General features: G+C 41.0%; 1 long non-coding RNA gene across 1 annotated transcript; it reads left to right on the top strand.

Annotated features, from left to right (window-relative positions):
* The first annotated feature begins 219 nt into the window (after positions 1-219).
* On the top strand, positions 220-5,714 carry LOC136544767 (uncharacterized). Its single transcript, XR_010780828.1, has 5 exons — positions 220-299; positions 388-502; positions 577-658; positions 754-1,729; positions 5,598-5,714. It is a non-coding gene; the product is annotated as an uncharacterized lncRNA (long non-coding RNA).
* Positions 5,715-7,070: the final 1,356 nt, after the last annotated feature.

Raw genomic sequence — 7,070 nt, 5'->3', positions numbered from 1 at the left:
GGAGCCAGCCAGGTCCCAGCGTAGCGAGTCGGAATAAGAATCCAATTGTATCGGGACACCAACTCACACCAGGAAAAAAAATCCATGGTAAGTTCTACACGAACTCCACGTTTGACACAAACTCCTTCACTTTTTTGTTATTTATATATTATTAGAGATAGAGATCTCGGTTGAAAAAGGTAGGTGCCAATGGGATATCATGTTCTCGCAGGTTTCCAATCCTGATCTCGTCGAGCTGAACAATCTTGATCTCGCTGAGCTGAAGCACAGAAGTTCCTCATCTCGCTTGATCAAGCAAGGTTTGCCTCTTTAAGTTGCTATTTCTTCCTCTTCACTGATTCTCTGCAGCCACACTATTTTTGAGGATGCTACTCCTGAACTGGTTAGAGATTTCTTCTGCGATGGTGATTTTCGTCTAAACTGGGATCCCATGCTTGCACACACGAAAACTTTGGATGAGATCCCTCAGAATGGAGCAACAGTTCCACTGGATAAAAAAAAGGTCTGTCCAGTTTCTATTGTTCCTTTTACATTCAATGTTAAACTCCCAATTCCAACAGGTTGTTTGTTTTCCAGTTTCCATTCTTTTGCCGTGACTGTGAATACATCTTTGGAGGATGCATACAGGAATCCGGACTTTTACTATTGTGTTTCAAAGGTAAGTTTTCTGCTAACATATGCTTTTACTCATGTAATGCTATCCTCCCTTCATTATCTGAAAAAAAGATTCATATAATTTTATGAATGCTGCAGACAAAGGCTACCATGCTTTTTAAAAAAAAAATCAAGAGGGGGGGACTGATTAGGCCACCATGCTTTTGGAACAGCTAACGCTTCTTCAGGTAAGTAATATTTGATTGGTTGCTTTTTACCAGGAGGCACCAACATATTTATCCCACCACTCAAAATTCTTTCATCTCTTGCTGTGTTGGACAAGTGGGAAAACGAACTTAGCTGACTCAAACCTTGGCTTGATACGATGAACTATATAAAGAAAGCAAAAATATTACCATCTGTGGGAAATGCAGCCAACATGAGTATAAACGGAAAAGAGGTTAAAGCACCTGACGCACACATGGATATTGATCTCTCGGAGGATGATTTGCTAGGTGAAGAAAATGACCTCAGTGAGGCAGCACCTGACTTTGTGGGAGTTAAAACAGGTCACTCGGTGGAGGTTAGGACTGCAGCGGCACTTACTTCGTCAGCACCAGCACGCATGCTGCAGCGATCCTCGCAGCTAGTCAGGTCGGGCGGGAAGCCAGGAACCCCGGCCATGGTAGCGGCAAGTGTGAAAGATGCCTCTCAGGGCCTCACGCAACAGCCCACAATGGGGATGACGACACAGACTGGGAGTGAAGATCAAAACCTGGGGAAGATGTCCATGTCGGCTAATGTGGTTGCAACTCTTGATCCTTAGGAAAATTCCAAGCAGTCCTATACCGTAAATGATGACGATCAGAGGTTTCGGTGGGGCAGCTCGATGGGGCAACAAAAGGAGAAGTTGCAGATGGTGCACAACACCTTGGTGCGCTTCTTGATGCCATGATCGAGGCTGGGGTCACAGCTGATGGGGCTTCAAAAAAAGAATGGGGAAGTGTGATGACAATGGCGGTTATGTCAGACGGAGAGATTACTCCAGTGCGGCGTAGCAAGCGCAATGCAGACGTGGACTCTCTTGAGAAGGCAAAAAAAAGAGTTGCTGTCAAGAATCTCGAGGAAACCCAAGGTAAGCCGATTGTAAATTCAGTTTGTGCATTTTCTAATGTTCATATTGAGAAAAACTTAGGGGGAGTGGGCATCAGTTTGGGTGACAAAGAAAATTTAATTCTCGAATCTGTAGCCTTAATCAAGGATGTTAAGAGAGACAGATTGAAACCTTCTATTTTTTTAAACAAATTTGAGAACGAAAATGATGTTGAAGAGGATGAGATCGATCCACCTAAGTTGACTTTGTGGCGACTTAACGGAGGAGGTGATGGACGATAATAATGCGGACCTTGATGGAGTACTTGTAAATGTACCCATCGAGGTGGCAAAAATTAAAAAGAAAAAGAAGCTTCTTAATAAGAATACAACGGCAAGGAAAAATTTTTGTTCTAATGAAAGGTGTATTCTGGAATTGTAGAGGGCTGCGGGACCTAGATAAACATATGTTTTTACATGATGTGGGTGAGGATAATAAACTTGATTTTATAGCTCTATCAGAAACCAACAAAAATAGTTTCTCGACTCAGTGTCCGGAAAATTTTTGTGCAGGGGCTAATTTTGTTTGGCATTGGCGGAGTCCTCGGGGTATGTCCGGGGGATGCTAATGGGGATAAATTAGGGTTGCTTTGAAATAGAGAATATTCTGGATGGAGACTACCATATCAAGTTTGTCTTAAAAAGTAAAGTAGATGATTTTCGATGGGCCCTTTTATCTGTTTATGGTGCAGCACAAGAGGAGCACAAAGAACACTTTCTATCAGAGTTAGTACGAGCCTGTACTAGCTATGGGGATCTACCTTTCTTTGTAGGGGGAGATTTCAATATTATTAGGAATCCATCCGAAAAAAAAAACAATTCAAGATATAATGACAAGTGGCCACTCTTGTTCAATGCTATTATTGAAACGTTGAATTTAAGAGAGATATAGATGACGGGGAGAAAATATACATGGGCTAACTATGCAGAAGTGCCAACATTTGAAAAGTTGGACCGTATTTTGGTAACAACAGATTGGGAACAAAAATTTCCGCTAGCTTCCGTTTAGGCACTCACCCGAGAAATCTCAGACCACACACTGCTTTTGCTAGATGGGGGGAACCATCTCATAGAGGCAATGCCAGGAATTTCAAATTCAAACTGGGATGGCTAATAAGAGATGGTTTCTTTGACCTAGTGAAAGATGTTTGGGAATATGAGAATAGGGGTTGGTCACCCATGGAACGGTGGCAAAATAAAATAAGAAGATTGAGACGTTTTCTTAGAGGATGGGCTAGGAATTCAGTCTCACAAAACAAGAAGCACAAATCTAATCTTTTAGCCAACATAGATGTCCTAGACCGAAAGGCAGAAACGTGCATGTTGTCACCGCAAGAGGAAGACCTTAGACATCACCTAAAAGGGCAATTAACTAAGTTGCTAAGAGAGGAAGAGATTTACTAGCTCCAACGATCAAAAGTAACAAGGTTATTGCAAGGGGATGATAACACTAAGTATTTTCACCTGGTGGCAAATGGGAGACACAGGAAAACAAAAAATGTACCGTTAGAACAGGAACAAGGGATTATTGTTGGAGATGCGAACCTAGAAAATTTTATAACTGAATACTATAAAGGACTGTTTGGACTTCATATACAAAATTCTTTCTCTATGGACGAGACTTTGAGATATGATATAGCTCAAGTGTCGGAGGAGGAGAATCAAGTATTGACGACTCCATTCAGTGAGGAGGAAGTTAAAGTGGCAATCTTCGATATGAAACACAACAAGGCACCTGGACCGGATGGCTTTCCCGCTGAATTCTATCAAGTCTTTGGGGAGACTGTGAAGCTGGATTTGATGAGCCTGTTTCATGAATTCCATGTCGGGAGACTGCATATCCATAGTTTAATTTTTGGTATACTTACTTTATTACCAAAGTTTACTGATGCGGTCCAGATACAACAATATAGGCCAATATGCCTCTTAAATGTAAGCTTTAAGATTTTTACGAAAGTACTAAATAATAGATTATTAAAAGTGGCGGATAAACTGATAGGGCAACTCAGATGGCTTTCATCCTAGGTCGCTATATAATGGAAGGTGTTGTAATTTTGCATGAAACAATTCATGAGTTGCATAGGAAAAAACCAGATGCTGTCATTTTAAAGCTAGAGTTTGAAAAAGCATATGATAAACTAAAGTGGCCCTTCATACAGCAAGTTCTTTGAATGAAAGGATTCTCACCAACTTGGTGTGATTGGATTGCGAAAGTTATCTCTAGAGGGAGTGTTGCAGTAAAGGTCAATGATAATATAGGCCATTATTTTCAAACAAGGAAAGGAGTGCGTCAAGGGGACCCATTATCTCCGATCTTGTTTAATATAGTGGTAGACATGTTGGATGTCCTTATTTCAAGAGCGAAAGACGCTGAACAAATCAAAGGGGTTGTTCCGCATTTGATAGATGAGGTATGCAGATGATACCATTATCTTTATGGACAATGATCTAGAGAGAGTCAAAAACATGAAGCTCTTGCTTTGTGCTTTTGAATAATTATCAGAACTCAAGATCAATTTCCATAAAAGTGAATTGTTCTACTACGGGGCAGCCAAAGCCAATCAAATTGAATATGCACAAATTTTTGGGTGTAATATAGGATCATTCCCGTTTAGATACCTAGAAATTCCTATGCATCATAGAAAACTCTTGAATAAGGACTGGAAACTTGTTGAGGAAAGATTCCAAAAAAGACTCAATTGTTGGAGGAGCAAGATGCTGTCGGTAGGAGGAAGGCTTGTTCTAATTAACTCTGTTTTGAGTAGTCTCCCTATGTTCATGTTATCCTTTTTTGAAATTCCGAGAGGGGTTTTGAAGAAGTTGGATTACTATAGATCACGGTTTTTCTGGCAGAGTGATGAACATAAGAAAAAGTATTGACTAACTAAGTGGGAGGTAGTTTGCACACCGAAAGACCAAGGAGAGTTGGGAGTCCTAAATTTAGAAATTCACAATAAGTGCGTCCTAAGCAAATGGCTGTTTAAATTAATGAATGGAGTCTGGGTGTGGCAGCAATTGCTTAGGAATAAATATCTAAGGAACAAAAGTTTGACGCAGGCTCAATACATGCCCGGGGATTATCAATTTTGGGCTGGCCTTATGAAGGTCAAGAGGGAGTTTGTTTCATTGGGCAAGTTTGATCTAGGTGGCGGGTCTCAAGTGCGATTTTGGGATGACTCGTGGATAAGATTGCATCCACTAAAATCGCTCTTTCCTGCGCTATATAACATTGTGAGAAGAAAAAATGTGTCTGTAAGATCAGTGTTGTCTATGATACCGTTAAATGTAGCCTTTAGGAGATCTCTGACGGGTGTTAACTTGCAAGCATGGCACAATGTAGTGGCTATGATGGCAAATGTACAACTAACAAATCAGAGGGACCGCTTTGTGTTGGGGTTACATCAGAATGGGTTGTTTTCTGTCAAATCGATGTATAGAGCTTTATTAGGTGCAGAAGCTATACCATATAACACATTCATCTGGAAACTAAAACTACCTCTAAAAATCAAAGTCTTCATGTGGTAGTTGTACAAGGGAGTAATTCTAACCAAAGATAATTTAGCACGACGGCAGTGGCAAGGAGATAGAAAATGTTGTTTTTGTTATTCGAATCTATTCAACATTTACTTTTTTACTGTCATTTTGCTAAGTTTATTTGGAGAATTGTGCATGATTCCTTTAATTTATTACCGCCAACTAGTGTACACAATATATTTACAGGCTGGTTGAAAGGGATAAATAGGAAACTGAAATCTCATATCCTTGTGGGTGCAAGTGTAATTTGTTGGGCGATTTGGTTAACCAGAAATGATATAGTGTTTGACAAGGCTGTAGCACCATCTTACTTGTAGGCTATCTTTTGGGGGACTTACTGGACCGGGTTCTGATCCCTGTTACAGAAGGAGGAGGATCACCATTTGATAAAGATGGGTTGTAAGACCATTGAGACAGTCACGATGGAAGTGTTTGCAAGACACGGTTGGAGCTTTAGTAATAGACTTCCTTTCTAGTAGCGGACTTGGTCTTTTTACCATTATGGCGCAAAACTATGTTTTTGAGATTTCCTGGACCGTTTCATTCTTGTTTGTAATAAACAACAGCCATATGCATTGATCGATGCAGAAGTTGGGATATTAATATATTACAACAACAACAACAAAGCCTTTAAGTCCCAAACAAGTTGGGGTAGGCTAGAGTTGAAACCCAACAGAAGTAATCAAGGTTCAGGCACGTGAATAGCTGTCTTCCAAGCACTCCTATCTAAGGCTAAGTCTTTGGGTATATTCCATCCTTTCAAGTCTCCTTTTATTGCCTCTACCCAAGTTAACTTCGGTCTTCCTCTGCCTCTCTTCACGTTACTATCCTGACTTAGGATTCCACTACGCACCGGTGCATCTGGAGGTCTCCGTTGCACATGTCCAAACCATCTCAACCGGTGTTGGACAAGCTTTTCTTCAATTGGTGCTACCCCTAATCTCTCACGTATATCATCGTTCCGAACTCGATCCCTTCTTGTATGACCGCAAATCCAACGCAACATACGCATTTCTGCGACACTTAGCTGTTGAATATGTCGTCTTTTCGTAGGCCAACATTCTGCACCATACAACATAGCAGGTCTAATCGCCGTCCTATAAAACTTGCCTTTTAGCTTCTGTGGTACCCTTTTGTCACATAGGACACCAGACACTTGCCGCCACTTCATCCACCCTGCTTTGATTCTATGGCTAACATCTTCATCAATATCCCCGTCCCTCTGTAGCATTGATCCTAAATATCGAAAGGTATCCTTCCTAGGCACTACTTGACCTTCCAAACTAACATCTTCCTCCTCTCGAGTAGTAGTGTCGAAGTCACATCTCATATACTCAGTTTTAGTTCTACTAAGTCTAAAACCTTTGGACTCCAAGGTCTCCCGCCATAACTCCAGTTTCTGATTCACTCCTGTCCGGCTTTCATCAACTAGCACTACATCGTCCGCGAAAAGCATACACCAAGGGATGTCCCCTTGTATGTCCCTTGTGACCTCATCCATCACTAAAGCAAACAAACAAGGGCTCAAAGCTGACCCTTGATGTAGTCCTATCTTAATCGAGAAGTCATCCGTGTCTCCATCGCTTGTTCGAACTCTAGTCACAACATTGTTGTACATGTCCTTAATGAGCCCGACGTACTTCGTTGGGATTTTATGTTTGTTCAAAGCCCACCACATAACATTCCTTGGTATTTTATCATAAGCCTTCTCCAAGTCAATAAAAACCATATGTAGGTCCTTCTTCTTCTCCCTATACCGCTCCATAACTTTGTCTTATTAAGAAAATGGC

This window comes from Miscanthus floridulus, chromosome 3, assembly GCF_019320115.1.
Source record: "Miscanthus floridulus cultivar M001 chromosome 3, ASM1932011v1, whole genome shotgun sequence".
NCBI lineage: Eukaryota > Viridiplantae > Streptophyta > Magnoliopsida > Poales > Poaceae > Miscanthus > Miscanthus floridulus.
Note: the sequence above shows the minus strand (reverse complement) of the source record. Positions and strands in the feature narration are given on the sequence as shown.